At 47.1% G+C, this 19446-nt stretch overlaps 2 protein-coding genes across 2 annotated transcripts in view; one reads left to right on the forward strand and one right to left on the reverse strand.

Moving 5' to 3' along the window:
• Positions 1-7210, reverse strand: part of LOC126542941 (sodium-coupled monocarboxylate transporter 1-like) — a 74443-nt gene extending 67233 nt beyond the window's left edge. The window contains exon 1 of the mRNA XM_050190063.3: positions 6888-7210. The gene's annotated coding sequence lies outside the window, so the exon portion shown is untranslated. The remainder of the gene's footprint in view (positions 1-6887) is intronic.
• The window catches only part of LOC126542907 (phospholipid-transporting ATPase ABCA3-like), a 157697-nt gene that overhangs the window by 67539 nt on the left and 70712 nt on the right, over positions 1-19446 (forward strand). The window lies entirely within an intron of this gene.

Below are 19446 nucleotides of genomic sequence, written 5' to 3' on the forward strand. Positions count from 1 at the left end.
CTATCACCAAACGTGGCAGGTGCCATTATTGCAGAAGTGCTCCGCATAAACAGAAACTTCTGGTATAAACATTCCACAAACTTGGTTTTGCCTTTAGTGCTATAAGAGTGGCTATCGATTCGAAGGTATATCCAGTACAGGGTTCACAGTGCGCTTTCGTGCAGCAGATTTGTCTGTATTGTTGCATAATATTGTCCGCCAGGATAGCTCACCGCCCCGAAGCATCGCGCGAGTGACAGAAGCGTTAGTTACAGGAGAGTCATGCACAGGTTTTGGCGTGTTTCACGCATGACGTTTCCCTTTGCGTTCTGCAGATTGCACCTGTCACTGGTTGGCCTGTGCGTTGTCTTCTGCAGGTCGCGGTGCAGGTACGACATAGGCCTCGAGGATCATAAACAAAAACCGTAGGAGAACCCAAGAAAACCTCAGAGCCAATGCTGCATGTCATTTACATGCTTGACTTGAAGCTATGCGTACGGGTTACCACAGTAATAAAGTCATAGCGAGAAGACATAGCAGCGAGTCATAGCGGCAAGCCAAAGCGACAAGTCGTAGAAAAATTATGTGCGAAGGAACAGTTACCTCTCTTATTAGCGTTGTATTAGCACCCCTTCTGTGGTAAACTTGGTTTATCATATACCGTCGTAAAGTAGAACCTTTCCTGAACGCGTCAACTGGTCTTGATGCCTCAGGTAGAAGCATCAATACACAACTACAAAACTCTGATATTCTCGTCATTCACGTCACTTGATTGTTTGCCAGTGTTTGGTACAAGAGAACTTGTTCGTGACCAACATGTACCAATGAGCGCGTAGTTCGTATTGATAGAGGTCACTGGTATATGGTTTCGTCCTCAGATACCTTTAAACAAAGATACTGAGGACAGCGTCATTGTGTTGCAAAGCGCTGTATTCAGTAGGTGCAACTAAAAGGTACACAGTAAAGCACTGTATTTCTTTTGCTGCGCCGTATGGGGTGCGGCACAAAAAATGCATTTTTGACTCAATGAACGTTTCTGCGCCTTCTACTAGCCAGCTGTCGCGGATACCGTAATGTTGTGAGCAAAATTTGGCGCTAAGAAATTAGCGCAGTCGACTTCCATCAATTCAGCATCACTTCTTCACCTTGCATTTTAGCTAACACGCATTCACGAGTACAGTAAAATGTACACGAACGAGAAGGAGGGAACCGAGGGGCCCGAACTGAGAGACACTGGAGTGCTGCTGGATAAAACTCGAAGGGTTAAGATCTGGTGCGCACTCGTAAATACCCAAGAATGTATAGACGCAAGAACAGCCGTCAGCGTATCTCAGTTGGTCGGAAATCGCCAGCGCAACGCGAAAGACGTGGCTTCGGCTTCCGCCGGCGGCAAATTGTCGTTTCTCCCGCTTTCACCTCCCACCCGCCGTGGTTGCTCAGTGGCTATGGCGTTGCGCTGCGGTGCCCGAGAGCGCGAGTTCAAATCCCGGCCCCGTTTCGATGCGGGCGAAACGCAACACAATGGCCGTGCACCACGCACTGGGTGCGCGGCAATGAACCCGCAGGTGGTCGGAGGTAATCCGCAGTCCGCCACAACAGCGGGCCTCGATCGTAATCAGGTCGTGGCTTTGACAAGTAAAACCCCGTAATGTAATTTTTCAATTAGTTTCGTTTCTCTTTACCTCGTCATTTCTACAGTTCAATTAAAAAAAAGAAATGTTAATTCTTCCTGTGATTCCTTGGTTTCATTTTCAGTTGACTTGATACGATTGTGAGTAAAAAATGCTCGTGATATTTACGCAATTTTTTCACTACACGAACCTAAGATAATTTGAATCGTGTTTTTGTGCCATGGTGGAGTCGAATTTTTGAAGAAACTGAACTGCATCGAAGCTTTCTGCGTCATCCGTGAATTCCTTAATTGTCGACCAAAGGCCTAAATAATATTAGCGGTTGAGTACATCAGGGCTCGTATTCAGAAAAGCCCCTTACGCTGGAATTGTTAGTAAGAGAAGCCAATGCCAAAGAGCACTTACGAGCAAAGAGCTTTGCGAATTCGACCCCGGGTGTTGCCCAACACGGTCATACTGCTTTTTTGAATAGCATTGTGTCACTAATGAAATATTTATTCTTTTTTGAAAGTCATACAACTAATTCTGTAATTAAGCACGTCTGTTAAATTTAATTGATCAAAGCAATTATGAGCAACAACGTACGGTTTTATACGTCTGAGACATATATGTATATGTATATTCATGTTTGACCCTAACTAACTCTAACACCTTTTCTAGCGTGAGACATGGCTGAGAGAAGATTGACCGAAAAGGAAGGAGGAAGAAACAGCATTGTCCACTCAAATTTGAAAGTATTTGCGTACGAATGCTGCGTGACTAAAAAAAAAAAAGAAAAGAAAGCTTTCCCAACAAGTTGGAATGTTTATTTCCTTATGATAGCTTCCGCATACGCTTCTCAATCTGCCAATATCCCAAACAGATCAATTGCTCGAAAATGCAATGCTCGGACGTGGCATCCAGCAGCAAGCTGCTACAAAAAATATCTCTACACAAAGCGCGGTCAACTTGAAAACTTGACAATGCAGGACACCGAAACGTTAACCGCACGTTAAGCTTGTAGCCACGCTTGTGTTCGCAGAAGTCGTATCACTCTTGTGGTGGGACATTGCTTCTGCGTCCAAGAATTACAATTTGCAGGAGAACGCTCAAGCGCGTCAGGACCATTGCACCTCGTGGCACCGGTGAATGTTTTCGCGACCCCGCCGCCCTTCTTGTGACGTCACATATCGACAGGCGCGCTCGTGTTGTTCTTTATGTGCCGGCTGTCAAACGATGTTGTCTTTCCTCTCTCTATTTAAAGACCGTTGTGATAAAAATACCTACGTAGTTTATTTATCAACGCGGCTGATCATGTGTCCTGCCGCACGCGAGAGCTTGAAAGGCCACGCGCAAGTTGATGGCACGGAAACGCGGGTAAAACCCCATTTTAGGGCGTAACGCACTCGGCAGCTGCATGAAACTCGGTAAGCACCGCCTTGAACTTCATGTGGCGTACGTAATTTATAGGCAATGTTCCCGAAGTGATCAATCAAAACGAGCACTATAGAGTCTGTACATTTAATCATGTCGATGTTCTGAAAATTCAAGCACAATAAGCATGATGCTTCACTGTATTTGGATACTAATTTTCACCTATTGTATATAAGTTTGCAGGTAACCACGGTACTGGCATTGTTTTGTCATGGGAATTTTAGGTATCTGTGTGTCATACGCCGTAAATAGCTCGTAAAGCTTCCTCGTACGTAACGGGCTCGAACTGCGCATGACACTGTCCCTACAGCAGATGCATTTATCAATTGTGTACTGGCCATAGACGCAGTAAGATTACAAAACCGTGACAACGAAGAAGTTAAGTGCGACGATTGGAGCTTAGACGGAAGGAAAACTTTTCAAATCGAGTGTAAAGTAGAGAATCATCCTCACTGTTATCTAGGTGATGTCGAGCGTCAGCCATAGTAGTTGAATGCTCTGATTCGATTACAGAGTCGGTAACTCTGGGAACGACAACACTTCTTTTCTTCAACGTTGAACTTTCTTTATTCAAGGCACCTTGCATAACGAGTTTCCTCAAGTAGAATTGCGCTAACAACCAGTAAAGAAACCTTGCCTTTCGTGAATATAGCTCCATTTTGAGAATTTCCGTTCGTATTTAAAGGTTATTCAACGAATATTTTACACGTTAACCGCCGTGGTTGCTCCGTGGCTATGGTGTTAGGCTGCTGAGCACAAGGTCGCGGGATCGAATCCCGGCCGCATTTCGATGGGGGGCGAAATGCGAAAGCACCCGTGTACTTAGATTTAGGTGCACGTAAATGAACCCCAGGTGGTCGAAATTCCTCCACTATGACTTGCCTCATAATCAGAAAGTGGTTTTGGCACATAAAACCCCATAATTTAATTTTATTTCACACGCTGCAAACTTTCGTTGCACTAGCGAGACTACTCTTATAAGGACGGCGCCGCAGCAGCCATGGCCGTCTCAAAAAGGTCGACGTCATAGCAGTTTCGTACGCGCTTTATTTTTTTATTATTTTTAACCGAGATGGCGTCTGCCTGTTCTATTCTCTAGGAGCAATGTCGCGGGCGCATAGGAAAATTCCGCAGTGGGAAGTCGCATCAACGAATAACGTGAATGCTGAATTAGTTTAGAAGCTGGATTGGTAATTTAGGAAGCTGCAGCTGGAAGCGTTCGAAAGCGGCCATTATCATTTCCTCTTTAAGCTCTGTTTGCTATATACTATCGATACAACGTTACGGTAAGCAAAACTTGGCATTGCCAGAATTCTGGCGGGTAACAACGTTTTAGGCTTCGCAAATATACATCCGCACTGCGAGTTGATTAACCGTGGTCGAACAAGGAATGCTGCTTTGAGCCAGCGTTTCGACAAGAGGACTGGTCTTCGCTCCAAAACGTTGGCTTCAGCGACATTCTTTGTTCGACCACGGTTAATTGATGTAAATGCTATAGGACTTACATGCAGTAAATCCTTGGTATAACGAAGTCATCGGCACAAAAAATACACTTCGTTACAAGCGGCATTTCACTAAAATCGGATATGCCATGAAAGAGCTGTAGTAACGCACTTCGGGCGCTCTACCAGCACGAGAGTTTGCAAAAAGTATATGGGAACAAATACTCTAAAGTAGTTAGTTCCACGTAGCAGCTGCTGCACGTGGCGGACTGACCTTTGCAGCGCTTTCTGCATCTGCAGGTTGGTACCAGAAAAGAAAAAAAGAAAGGAAACGAAAACGCAAGGCGGTATATCGTGCATTTTATATGTTGGAAAAAGCCGTCACCTGCGGATTTGCCATTTCGAATTTCTGCATAAGCGGAATCCCGCGCAACTAAACTTTGGATAACCTGATCTAAAATGCATACACCGTTGTCGGGATCAGGAATAACTTACGAATAAGGCTAATATTTTGAACAAAGCGCTTTCGTTATAACGAGAGATTACTTCTCATTTGACATATAGTTATTGACGCGCCACTTGAGCATGCGCTTGAATGCAGGTGGGCGTTTTTTTTTGTTTGTTTTTTAATTACAATAAATTGTGCCTGTCGTCGCTGCTGCGTCACGAGCTCTGGTCCCTGAAAGCGTCACGGAAAGTCGTGAGCGCTACTGCGCAGGAAACCTTAAGCGCAGCCTAAACCCGCGACAATCTCGTCCTGCTCTACTAAACGTCACGTGCGCGCAACACGTTCAGCGAAGAAAAAAGGCTGAGATGTCTCGCTGCAAAACTAGCTCACAAACAGAGCATCGAGAAAAAGAAGCGTAACCAATGCCTCTCCGCCCTAATTGACGCGCAATGTATTATTTTCGCACTAATTAAACTAAACGTAACTTATACGTGTTCAAGTAGTGTTAATAGTTCGAACGCTATGAGCCGAACTATGGAAGTAAAATAGGACAACAAGCGGCGATACTGTGTCTTAGTCTCTCGTAAGAACAAAATAGGTCGATGAATGACCGAGCGGCACCCACAGCCTTTGCCGACCTCTTCAGATTTCCAGATGGTGGTTCGGATAAAGCATGTTGTGCCAACAAACTTTAATTTAAACGAGCAAGCCTCGGCGGAGCCAGGACATATCAGGATTAATAAAACGTTTCAGTGGCATAGCAGGCACACCTTTCTGTTCACGGTTCCACTTGAGCGAAGGTTTGCCACTGAATTCGCTTACATGCATGCTTCAATAAAAATTCGGTGAACTAAACATCTTAGAAATTTGATCCCAGGCCTCGATCTCTGAGTGAATGTGTTGTTCTGCCGCTTGCGGCGAAGTCGCGGGTGCGATTCCTAGCCGTGGCGCCAGCTTTCCGGGTGGAAAAGAATGCAGAAACGCTCCTGTATTTAGGTTGCACTTTAGAGAACTGGACAGTGATCAGAATTATTCCCGAGCCCGTCATTATGTACGTTCCCCCTGCGCTGTATCGGGACGTTAAACCTCATAATTTTGTTACAACTCGTCATTCCGGAATTTAAAGAAAGCAAGGTGAGCGCCTCAAAAAATTCGATGGCAACTCAAAATGTCTAAAGTCAAGACAAATACTGAGTTATCTTTCTAAACAGCTGCAGCGGTGTAACCTGAAAAAATATCTTGGATTAGCTAGGCTTCTAGTTCATGAGATCTGATCAGCACTAGTGGGAACTCGTCGTTAATATTAACGACGAGATATATAACGACTATATAGTGGGCTCGCTGTTATCATATTCACAGACGCCTGTTCTTACGAGCCGTTCCAGCACGGGAATACTATTGCTAACGCGAAGCCTGGCCCGGCATTTACAAAGCTCTCGGTTCGCACGAGTTTGTCATCGGGCGGTCGCCTTTGTTAATAGAATGTAGAACATCACGATTTGCTGGCGCTTCCTTTTAGGAACAATTAACGAACACTTACAAGTAATTACGAATTTGATAAGGTGGAAGCTTGGGCGAGTTGGTGATTCAATATCGACATGTGTGCACAGCGCAAAAGACGAGGAAGAACGCAAGAGTCAGCGCCTGTTCTATGTTCTTCCTTCAGTCCTCATCTTTGCTGCTGGGCACACATATCGATAATTACAAACAACTTTACGAACAATTTTGAGGAAGACACCGCCCTTGCCTGTTGGTTGCGCAGTTGCGTGTTCTTATTTTTCGATAAGCGTGAAAGAAAAATTTAATAATACGTACAGACGTCAGGTTACTTTCATTGTAAGACAAGAAGAACGGTGTTTCCTCGCGATCTGCCAAAATAAAACACCAACGGGGCTGTCTACGCGCGACTGACGACCCCCTATATGTGACTCTAAAACCAACGATAAATGTGGCAAATCGCAGCCGCGAACTCACATTCCAGAGGACCCCAAGTTGCCGCAGACGTCACGAAGAAAGCAATCACTAAACCGGCGGCTTCGCACGTGACAGCTTCGTCGGACGGAACTTATCCTTCCGTAGTGAGCGGCACTCAACCGCCAAGCTGGGCACTGCGTATTCGGGCCAAGCGTTGCAAAGCGACGTCGTCGCCGGTGATGAGACTCCGGGAGCGACGGCGTTGCATCCGACGTGGCCGCGCGGCGAGTGAAGTGACGCTCTGCGATGCACGCAGTTTTGCCCTGCTGGGCTTTCCAGCCGCTGCATTGCCGGCATCCCCTGCCAGCCGGCGGCAATGAGGTACAAAAGAGAGAGCGCGAGGAACCTGCGAGTGCGTCCCTCCTCCTTGTCTCGACGCGTAGTCGAGAAGCCGCCGTCAGCTGTTGCTACCCCTTTTCGACATTCCCCGCCCTTTCCCGTATCCTTCGCTTCCAGCAATCACGGCTCGCAGCTCGCGTACCTTTTCGTGCGTGCGTTAACTCGCTGCGCTTTGTCGATGCCTCGAGGGCGCGCGCTGTCTCCGTCTCTGGCCGTTAATGAATGGCTCTCTGCCCGCCCGACCACGTGGACATGTGTGCGTACGCCAGCGAATGCCACCGCAGTCAGCGAAACCCCGTTACCGAACATAAAGACGCAAACAAAAGCTTTATTTGTGGGGTGCCTCAACTGAAGCACGTAGTCCTCGCGTAGGTTTACAGGCGGTTTAGGAGCCTTTGCGTGTGTTCTAAGAACTTAGTGTACAGCAGCAATGAGAGGAAAAAGTGAGCGAAAAGCGAAAGAAAAACAAACGGTTTAAAATCGAGCATTCTTTCAATACGTGAGCCTACCCCGCCAGGAAAGCCGCCCGTCCGCGCGTCACGCACGACGATCGCTTTCAAGATGAGCTCGCAGCAGCGAACGAATTGAATGTGGCCAAAGTGCGCGCCCGCGCGGGTCTCGTCTTCAAAGCGATCTGCGATGTTTGCAGAATGCGCCTAGTGCCGGTAGCTTCGTATGCGCTGTTCTTTGTTCGCTTTGAAGCCAGAGATTCATGAAGGTCAATTCGCAAGCTGGTGCCGCGATTCCTCACTCCAGAATTTTGGTAGCGAGTTTCCGCGCTCGTCGAGCGAAATGTGTTCATGTTTAGCTGGGACACCGCGCTGGTTAATTTAGCTCAAACACGTTGGCAGGCTAGTTGGTTTGAGACCATGATAGAATGCGTATGCGCGACTGAACAAGGACGTACAAAGAAACGGACACACCAAGACAGCGCTGTCTCTGTGTATCTGTTTCTTTATACGTCCTCGTTGAGTCAAGCTTATATATTTTGTCATTGTTAATTTAGTAAGCGAATGGTTACAAGTTTATACGGTCTATAAGCCTACTATCCTTACTTCGTACAGCAATCTACTGCTTTGCTATCGCAATCGGTGCTCCGTCTTTCGTGCGTAACTGCGAATTTTTTTGTCTCTCATTGATGCATCTGCCTTGGCGTCCTTTCTTACGCGCGGCTCAGCACCGTTGTTAGCGGTCCGTCTCCCCACTTTCAGGATTTGCCCTTTGAGCGAAGGTCTCTGCCTGGGCATCCTTCTCTCATTTGGCGCCCAAGTCTTTGGCGGCGATTCAGTATCAGTTCCACCTCGTTAGGAATGACTTCTCCGATGCATGAGATAGGCAGCCGATACCGTGAGTTGTTCGGTGTACCGCAGTCAACACGCGACTAGTAAATTCTCGGTAAGCGCTGAAAGTCTTTATTTTTCTCATTCTCTTTCTTTTTTTTCTAGACTACATTTAAGCATTGTTCAAGTTCGCCGAAAGTGTATCGTATATCTAGCCGCATTCATGGCCGCATGCGTACGGGTGACTCCGAAACCACGATGTTAGAACCATTGAGGAATACTATGCCATGTGACCTCTTCCGATCAGCAAAGCCCCTATTGCGCAGAAAATTGCAAGCATGTTTTCAAGCATTTGAGATATACGAAATTGACTTTGACTGACTCGAAGTGAGCTTTTAACGGCAGTCGGAGTCGGCTGTATAGTTTTTGTCTAGCCGAATTCACGATCGCCTGTGTGGTCGTCGGTAGGCATGTAGGGTTTACCTAGCCGAGTTCACGGCCCTCCGCGCACGTGCGATTCCGGAAATATGAGGCCAGAACCGTTTAGAAATTGTTCTATAATGAGAGGAAAACCCTTCTATCGCGCATAAATCAAAGAAGTTTTTAGGCATGTAGGGCCCTTGGGGCTGTACTTGTTGGCGATAAGGTAGCCTCGCCGCCTGTGGGATTATCTGACTGAGCTATGTCGAATGCTCGGTTGCCACAGTCGGAAGTTCAAATCCCGCTTTAAGATTTTTTTTTTACGATGCAGAGCTTGAAATTCACCTTCTCCAGTACACAACATCGGCAGGCTTGGAGTGACGCCTGTCACTGGCAAAAGATGCCGAGAGCGAGTGGGGCTATACTAATCCTGGTACAACCAAATTAGGAATTAAGGCCCGCTAAGCTGCTTCAACAAGACACTCCGACACCAGAACAGGAATTGGCAGTTGAATTGGCTCCCTGGTGCAGTATTCGGCCACCCCCTCCCAAATGGCTCACTCAATTACCCAACGGTCCTCAGTCTCCAGCAGCTGCGGAGCACCTGACCAAGCCGGAAGTCCGACCTGTAACGCAGTAGAGGGTCCTAAGAATATTGGGGTCCGCACAGGCCGCCAATGGAAACTGACCCTTGCAACGTTTAACACCCGAACCCTCTCGAGTGAGGCTAGTTTAGCAGGACTCTTTGAGGAACTATCAGAAATTGTTTGGGATATCATCGGCCTTAGTGAGATTAAAAGAACTGGTGAGGCTTATACATTGCTGAATAATAGACAGGTCCTCTGCTATAGAGGTCTCCTAGATAAAAAGCAATACGGGGTAGGATTTCTAATCCATAAGGCCATAGCGGGCAACATTGACGAATTCTACAGCTTTAATGAGAGGGTAGCTGTAGTCGTAATCAAACTTAATAAGAGGTATAAATTAAACGTAGTACAAGTCTATGCTCCAACGTCCAGTCATGATGATAAGGAAGTACATCAGCTTTATGACTGGCGATGAGAAAAGTCCAAACTCACTATACTGTAGTAATTGGCGACTTCAATGCAAAAGTGGGGAAGAAGCAGGCTGGTGAACAAGCAATTGGAAACTACGGCGTCGATTCTAGGAACGCTAGAGGAGAGATGATGGTAGGATTCGCATAAAGGAATAAACTTCAAATAACGAACACCTTTTTCAGGAAGGAAGGAAAAAGTGGAGAAGGAAGGCAGGGAGGTTAACCAGTGTAGCCTAACCGGTTTGCTACCCTTTTTCAGGAAGTGTAGCAACAGAAAGTGGACCTGGAACAGCCATAATGGTGAAACAAGAAATGAAATTGACTTCATATTTTCTGCTGATAGAGGATGTACAAGTGATAAGTAGGGCAGTGGCGTAGCCAGAAATTTCGTCCGGTGGGGGGGGCTCACATTGCAGCTCGGTCTCCTCCTTAAGAGGAAGCTTTAGCTCGGGTGCTTGTATCTAAATACATGTAGAAGTAGAATTCATTTTTCTCGGCAACGAATGCACCAAATTTGACGAGGTTTGTTGCATTTAAAAGAAAAGCTTAAATTCTAGTGACTGTTGGTTTCGAATTTTTCATTTAGCTTGTCAATTTTTTATTAAAAATTCACCAAAATCGCAAACTTTCCGAAATCTAAACTATCAAGTATAAAGCTATGTAACTCAGCAATGAAAAATGACATCACAATTCTGTGAATTGCACCTAATAGTACATCTACACCGGACAAAATTTCTATGTTACACGTGAATCCCCAGAAACTTAGCATTATGGAAATACGGCTTTCGCAGAATCCTTGTACACAACGTAACCAATTCACATAAGATATGAATTGACACTCCAAATTTGTCCGCTTTGACTGTTATAATAGATGCCGTTTACTGAACAGCGACATGTGTGCTTTATGCAGAGCTATTAGAGCTATTACCCTTTCTTCTCGTTGATTACATAACGAGGGTCTCGAATCCGGCAACATTGATGCCTTCAGGTAGCATATGTGGGTTTATTGACCAGTTGCTTTCACCAAAAAAAGATAACGTTCTCGTGACGCCTGCGGCAAAAAGGACGTTCCACGTCCGCCGCCAAGGTCTGCGAGTGGTGACACTGGCTAAAACTCCCAGGGTTCTACTAGGACACATAAATACCCCCAAAAAAGTGCATGGGGTATCGACGCCGCGGTAGCTCAAGTGGTAGAGCATCGCAAGCGAAATGCGAAGGTTGTGGGTTCGGTTCCCACCTGCGCCAAGTTGTTTTTTTATCCACTTTAATTTCCATTAATTTATCGTTTCTTTATTTCATTTATTAAGCACAAGTAATTTCCCCTATGTTGTCCTTGGTGTCAGTGTTTGTTGGCTTATAATATGACAAATAAAATCGGGCCCCTCGGTTAACCCCATTTCTTCTCGTTGACCACTTGTTCAGAGTTAGTTACCAAAAATAGGCCGTCGATTTGCTAGGGCTTTAAGTACTTTTGTTAAAACGTCGCTACATGTTTCTGCCAGGTTGCTTTCTCTGACACTCACTCGGAGGGGACATTCCGACGTGTGCGTTTTTACTCAGAAAAACAAATCAAGGTCCCCGTTTGTGCTTTTTTTCGATAGACCGGGATAAACCATCTAGTTTGAAGTTTTGCATAGCTTCTTTTCTTCATTCTGTACTTACGGAGTCGCCATCTATCGGAAGCGCCTCGCTGGCGTAGTATGAGAGATGCGGCGGCGCGCTCCTCGTAGGTTTTGCTGTCAGCGCTCACTAAAAACACCGCGCGCGAGCTCTCCCGGACATTTCTGTAAGTACTTTCGAAACGAGAGAAGTTTTTTTACTGTCTAAATAATAATTTTAGTCAAACTGAAAGCACAGAATCGTTTACAGATGCTATCTCTTTACCGAATATGTACAGTGAACGCCACAGCGCGCGGTCGCCGCGATGGAGTCTCCCGAACCGGCTTCTTGCGTGAAAGGCAGGTAATCGCCGAGAGCAAACTATGTGAAATATGTTCTTATAGTGTTTGTATAACTAAATGGAGCGTAATAGCATGAAGCCTCAATGCAGCGATCGCACAGATTCGCAGCGACCGACTCCATTACAACTGGTGTAGCTCACAGCCGAAACTACAGGCTGTTAAAGACATGACGTGCCGGCCTGTTTTGAGCAATGTTCTTGCTTAATGAGAATGCCGTACAGAAAAGTGGGATGCGAAAACTCACCATCCTCAGCAATTTTGTTTACTTGGCCATTCTGAGCTTGTCTTACCCCAGACTCGCTTTAAAGCGAAGCATTCATAGAAGGGTTTTCTTCGAACGTGCGGCGTCCGGCCGGGCAACCTGGACCACTTAGTAATAAAGGATTACTTATCTGATGGTGAAATTTGAGCCAGGATTCCCCAGCGCAGCCTGCCCATGCACTGATCTGCCCATTAGGCCACAGGCACACGCAAATCACGCGAGAAAGAAAAGCTTGCAAGTCTTACCCTCTTGCAATCTGGCGCTCTGACACACTTAGCGGGTGCGCCGCCTTGACCAGTAACAATTTAGTAATAAAATTGAGGGCGCGTAAGTTTCTCCTATCCTTCCCTCGTGAAAGTTAGCGCTCCGAGGTGATATGCCACACTGCACCTCCTTCGAGACCGGCCGAGGTCGGCGGTGGCAGAAAGGACGCGTCAGGTGGTGCGTTTTTTCGTAACGCACGGCAAAAGCGAGCCACATGCTTGCAACAAAGTTTGCGCAGAGTGATGCGTCTCGCTCTTATGCCTGGGCCGGGCTGTCAGCTGTTGTCACATAAACGACTGCAGTCGCACAAAACAACTGTAAAAAACCAACGAAGCTTCAAAGTTCAGCGTCAACAATCATTGGAACAGTGCGAGACCCGAGTTGAGACAATGTACTAAAATTGAGCGTCAGGGGGTATCGACTATTACGCAAGAACAACGCGTCACGCCATCCCAACGCTTCACATAACATTGATTTCCACATGGCGTGGAATCTCCGCGTATTTTTTCTCCGTCGGGTGTCACACATGTCGGTTCGTTTCACGCCAGGCAATATTCAGAAAATGTTGTTTGCAGTCTCTTGAATGCGTATTTTCCTTTGACCGTCTGGTGCACACTGTGCGTCCAAGAGCGGCCGCCGACGCTGCGCGGAACCACCGCTACGCGTCGCCATTAACAGCGCAGTCATTAATGGCGGGCCAAACCCTGTGCGGCCGGGTCATCACATTCGGTCATCGGGCCGTAGTTTGAAGACCTCCCTCGGTTAGAGGGATACGGTCCGGCTTGTTTCGAAAGCCAGAAGGTCCTGGCTTGTAACGAACCATCTTTTGATTGTGCTAGATTTATGGGGATACGACCGTATAGTTGATTTGCGCTGATGCAACAAGCGCAGGATATCAGAGACACACAAGAGATACAGCTTCAATACTTAACTAAGCCAACTTCTCGCAAAAAAAGAAAAAAAAAAGATGATGCGGGCCGAATTCACAAAATATTTTGTTCGTAAGAGCTCTTTAATTGCCATTCGCCGGCCGCCTTCCTTAATATTATGGCCAGCATCAGGACTGGCTCACTTGCTCTTACGAATAGTTATATAGCATAATTAGGAGATTCTTGTTAATACTGAATCTGGGCTCGCACTGACAAAAACATTCTTACGCTACAATAGCTAGTAAAACCAGATTCCAGCCAATCCTGATATCAACTGGTCATATTAGCGAGAACTGCTGGCCAGTGGTAAACGGCACTTGCGAACGAAAAACTTCGTGAATTCGGCGCCAAGACCCGCATTCCCAATTGTTTTTTATGCTAGAACTATTTGTAAGAATAGATGTAAGCCAATCATTCTGTTGGAGATATTATTAACGATGGCGGCCGGCCAATGTCAAAGACCTTTCACTTAAATTGAGCTTCAGCAACTCCTCAACAATTCGTTTCATTACAATCCACGCCGGCTGCTCACATTCATTCTTGCAATAATTCAAGCAAAAACCTGTACAAGTTATGCGGTACTTCCTAATATTTGGGCCTTTATGTTCTCTTTTTCTTGTGCGTGAAAAAAGTCAATAAAGCTTGTTCGTTAAACTCATAATTAATTTTCATAGTGGAAATATTATTTTACCTAGGAAGAGCGAACTATCCTCGGCGAGGCAACGCCACAGTGAATGATGTCATAGGAGGGGCGGGCGCGGAAACGTTGCAGTGGCATCAGCGCTGCCAACCTCCGAATTCAGCTTTCTTCTAACTTAGGAAAGAATGTCCTAGATTTCCCTACATATTTGGAAAATATGGTTGTTCAATTTGTTGGTATAATTTTTGTAATGATACTTTTTTTCGAGGTATGCAAGTATACTTGTAATTTTACAGTTTAAATTTATTTCTAAGCACATTTTAAGATATTCAGATAATGAAATCACTGGACTCATGCTGAAGTGATCTCACAGTGCAAGTCGTGATGCTAAAAGCAAGGCCTCCTGCTTGAAGCGATATTCACAGAAGGCGCAAGCATCAATCTACTTTGAATTGTCCAGAGATGTTTTGCACCTAGATCAAAGTCCTTCCTAGAACAATTTTTTTGCGCAAAACCAACAGGGACAAAGAAAAGGAGCAACACAAAGACGAGCGCTTGGCGCTCGTCCTTGTGTTGCTCTTTTTCTTTGTTCCTGTTTGTCTTGCACAAAAAAAGTTTGTTTTAAAAAAGAATATGACTCGCAGTTATGCTTTAGATCGAAATGCAACGATTACACGCAAGCTTATTCGAATTGAAAGGAAGTTGCGTGCGAGACCTCCCTACAGAATGCAACTGTTGTAAGAGTTGGGGTCGGGCACGTCAAAAGGGGAAGCTGGCCCATGCCGTCGTCCGACTCATCCACCATAAGGACGTTGTTGAAGCGAGGAACGTGTTCTCATCGAGAATGAGGAGTACCTTTACAATATCTACATGGAGAGTGGAGAACGTTACATCTCATCAGTCTAGCATGACTGAAGTGAAGCACACCGAGGAGCCGAAAACGTCTGCTTAAACCCCCTCTGTCCTCCCTGGATCCCTAGATCAGGAAAGCTGTCGCCCCGCCTTCGTGCAATCGGAGCGTCCAAGTCGTCAAAGTCGCCTTTGAGGGCGAAGGCTCACACACACACTCCCGCACATTTGATTCACTGAGCACACAGAAAGGAAGAGAGTCTCGTAGACAGGGATTGTCACCATTGACTCAACCTGGCGTGTCTTGGTTCCTGGGATGACCCCGCAGTTAGCTGGAGCGTTTGCAAACGACCCTGGCGGTTACCGTGGTCCGTGAGTAAATGCCTCAGTACACCCTTTTCCAGGAGTTTTCTTGCTTCCATTGGTCCATGAAGGTTTGGCGGCTAGAAGGGGACCGTGTGACGGGCGGGAGCCGGTGGGGCGCACACAGGAGCGATGAAAGTTGTAGATGGCGCTACTTGCAGCTGGTGTACAGCTTTCGCGGCTTTTTAAAGGGGCGGCGCACGGCAGCTAGCACGCGCATTGCGTTCACATTGCGTCGCGTTTGAATTTTTAATCTAATGAGCGTGTATAAGCGAATGGAACTCCCTGCGGTCCAACATCGCTCCTTCAATATTTCACTCAGCACTCGTGGGCTATTTACAAAACGAAAAACATTGATAACCCGTATCTGCCTGTCTTCGTTTTATATACGGCCTTTGTACGCTATATGTATGCAGTGTTCTTTCCAGTGTATTTATGATCAGTGTCTTAATGTTTATGTAAAAAAATGTTCTATACTTGTATTCAATGTATTTGGTTGATTTTTTTTAACCTATGTGATATTCTCGACGCCTTGGTTCAAATCAACTTGCTGCTTCTTTTTTCTTGTTTTGTTGTTAGTATTCTTCTCTTCGATCTGTATTGTTGATAAATGATATATATGTGCTCAACTGAAATTCTCCCTATGGAATGCCCACTAGGGCTTTTAGCGTATTGAAATAAATAAACCAAAATGCGCGGCGCAAACATCACGAAGCATTCGCAGCTCAGAGATGTATTATTAAGAAGGGTAACACTTCTTCGGAGGGCAGAGAATGGAAAGAAGCGTTATCTGCAACACCGGAACGCGCAGCAGATGTTTAGCCTTGCGATTTAAACATGAGGAAGATCACACTTGAAGGCCACTCTAGACGAGTTGGTTTTTTCTACAAGGCTTGGTGTTAGCGCAAGCGAATGTGGACCGTGAACACAGACAACCCGAAACGCCGACTTGTAACTTTTTATTATTAGGTCATGTGCCGCAAATGTAGCCCTTGGGCGCAGAGAAAATCGCAGACGCAAATAGACAAAAGCAACGCTGAGGCTGCGTGCAATAAAGCGGGGAATAAGATCACCGCGTCGTTCAGTTCCCTCTCCGCGTCTGCGGGCGCCAGCAGCATGCCCTTTAAAAAGCTTTAGCTTTGTAAATCAAAAGTAGGCGCACCCGCCATGGTTGCTCAGTGACTATGCATGGTGTTGGGCTGCTGAGCACGAGGTCGCGGAATCGAATCCTGGCCGCGGCGGCCGCATATCGATGGAGGCGAAATGCGAGAACACCCGTGTACTTAGATTTAGGCTCACGTTAAAGACCCCCAGATGGTCGAAATTTCCAGAGTCCTCCACTACGGCATGCCTCATAATCAGAAAGCGCTTATGGCACGTAAAACCCCATAATTTAATTAAAAATTAGGCGCATATGTTGGCGCCTTCGCGAACCTCAACATGCACGAAGTATTTAAAATTATGGGATTTAACGTGCCAAAACCACGATCTGATTATGAGGCACGCTGTAGTGGGGGACTCCGGAAGATTTAATCACCTGGGGTTCTTTAACCTGCACCTAAATCTAAGTTCGCGGGTTATTTCGCATTTGGCCCCCATCGAAATGCGGCCGCCGTAGCCGGATTTCGATCCCGTGACCTCGTGCTTGGCAGCCCAACAACATAGCTACAAAGGAACCGCGGCGGGTGCACTAAATATTTTCCATCACTGCTTTTGTTGTACAGGTCCACAAGACAAGAGGAAACACTTTATTGCACACCTAAATCCACATGCACGCATCAGACCGAGCTTAGCAGTAGGCTCTAGTTCACTCTCCTTATCTTCAAATGTTTCTGGCGCTTCCTTTGAAGAGCCTTGTCCATGTTCAAAGATGTTGTGAAAAAGCGTAGCCTAGTTAACACCACAAAATGGATCATTTTTGCAGTGACCTCCTTGCGATGGAGGAAGCATCCCGCTTGGCGGAGTGTTAAAGTACTCAATACCTGCATAAAATCATGCACACTGAAAGCATGAAGCTTCTCTGATGAAAAAACCAACGTGAATGCATCCTCTAGCACTTTAATGAGCGTGGCTAACTCATCTTCAGGGAACAACAGGCCGTTCGCAAACGACACACTCGGTTGTCAATTCCTTGTCAGCATGTTTGATGTTTCGCGACCACAATCCACGCCGAGCTACGTCTTTAGGCGGTCTGAAAAGGGAGGCCCTTGATTTTGCACGTTCTGTACCCGCTTCTGCACCCGGGTACAAAACATGCAAGAGCTTTCGACGCCATGAGTGCACGCCGCGTTATCTAACACATAACACAGGAACTGCACAATATCACGCACTACGCACCTCAAAATAATCTCAGTGGCACATGTGCGACGCGATCGACGTCCAAGCAACCGCGGTATACACGCCTGCGCTTACCCCGCAGACCTCGCTGGTGCTACACTGGCAAAGGCCGCGCGGCGGCTTGTCCTGGTGCACCAGCGCGCTTCAGCGCCCCTAGCGGCACCGGGAAATTTCATCGCTCATCGCTCACCATAGTAAAGGCGACAGTGAATCAACAAACAATACTCGGTCCTCCAAACGTACCTAGCCTTTCTGGCGCCGCACGCCTGTCCGAAGGGAGACGCACTGTTGACTTCACGAAGCGATTCGTCGCAGCGGGACAGGAGAAACTACCCCCTCTGGCTGATCGTAACACTGTCGAAACAGTGCGCCACTTTACAACACCAATATAAAAGGTGGGAATAATTTTGTTGTTCTGTGCCATGTACTGACGTAGCACCACCTCACTTACGCATCATTTGCAGCGAAGCACGCAAATTTGTATCTTTCCTCCAAAGCAACACTCCCCCAAACACATTACTGCATATCTGTCCAAGGTTGCTCTGCCTATGGACGGTTCCCAGTAAACTTTAGTATACGCTTGCATGGTCAACTGTAGCACCAAGACCGCACTGTCCTGCTGCAGCGCTAGGTTGAAAGCACCGTATTGTGTTTTTAGAGTGCAGCTCTGAAGCACCCGTTCTTGCGTTGAGCATCGGCGTGCCTCAGCGGCATTATACTTCGTAGCCGAGCGAACGAGCACAGGCGAAAGTTGAAAGCGAACGCGGAGCGCAGCGGTAGATGAAAGAAGAGCGCGTGACGAGGAAAGTGTAAGAGGAGGCTACAGAGAAAGCATGAGGCGGAAAGTTGAGGAGAGGCTGAGGGGAACGGCCTGCGCATGCGCTGAGTTGCTGAGGGCCATGGCATCCACCGCTGCGTTGGCGATCTGATCTGCACTTCTGAGGGAGGGGGGGGGGGGGGTGTGAGGGAGGTCATGGCGGCGTGAGGTGGGGAGGGCTACGCTCGTCCGCGGCGTTAGCTGCTCAGTTTACTCTCACTCCTCCTGCCCCTCGCCCTGTTGGCGCTGAGCCGCGCTCCCGCAAGGGCTGCAGAACATAGCGTCAGCCGTTTCCATTTCCGCACAACGAACCACTTCCCTGGTAGTTCCGAGTACCAGAGTGTGTAACAGAGATTACTGCTCCTGCAAGCGGCGATACATGCTGTGAAAGTGGTTGGCCAGCGAAGCTGTGATATCACCTGATCCGATAGACCAATGTGACGCAGCCTTGAACTGGGTCCTGTCGAGCCTGTCCACGACGCGGTTGTGCATTTTGACGTTGCCGTTCATTTCGTCGCTAATAGTATTCGAGCTGCTTTTCAGGCGTCCTAACTGTGCATGGCTTGCTTTGGGCAGCAACCACTGCGTCATACCTTGCCTGAGGACGACGGCGTTGTGAATATTGACGTTTCTGTTCCCGTCATCGCTCATCGTGTCCACGCTGCTCTTCGCAAGTCCTAACTTTGCGTGGCCTTTCCATAGCGCTGTCAGAACACCAATGAAATCAGTTGCCATGCTGGTTCTTCTTTTATATGAAAGTCTAGTTACGTCACTCTCTGCTTCGTATGCTGCAGTTACCGTCCCGGCAACTGTAGCTAGCTTATGCAACTATTATCTCTACCGGGAAAGGCTTGCGGCGAACGCTATGCGCGAAGGCGAAATTGCTTGTTCTTATTTTTTCTTGTCCCCGCATAGCGTTGCAACCTCGCACAGCAGGCGCCGCCGCTTCCGCGGATGCGCGGAGGCGAGAGCCATCTGGTGGTTCTCGCCTCCCGCTGTGATTGGTTCAGTTTTTGCCCACGGACATGCCAAGTGCATTGG

The sequence above is a fragment of the Dermacentor andersoni genome, chromosome 2 (assembly GCF_023375885.2).
Source record: "Dermacentor andersoni chromosome 2, qqDerAnde1_hic_scaffold, whole genome shotgun sequence".
NCBI classification, from domain to species: Eukaryota; Metazoa; Arthropoda; class Arachnida; order Ixodida; family Ixodidae; genus Dermacentor; species Dermacentor andersoni.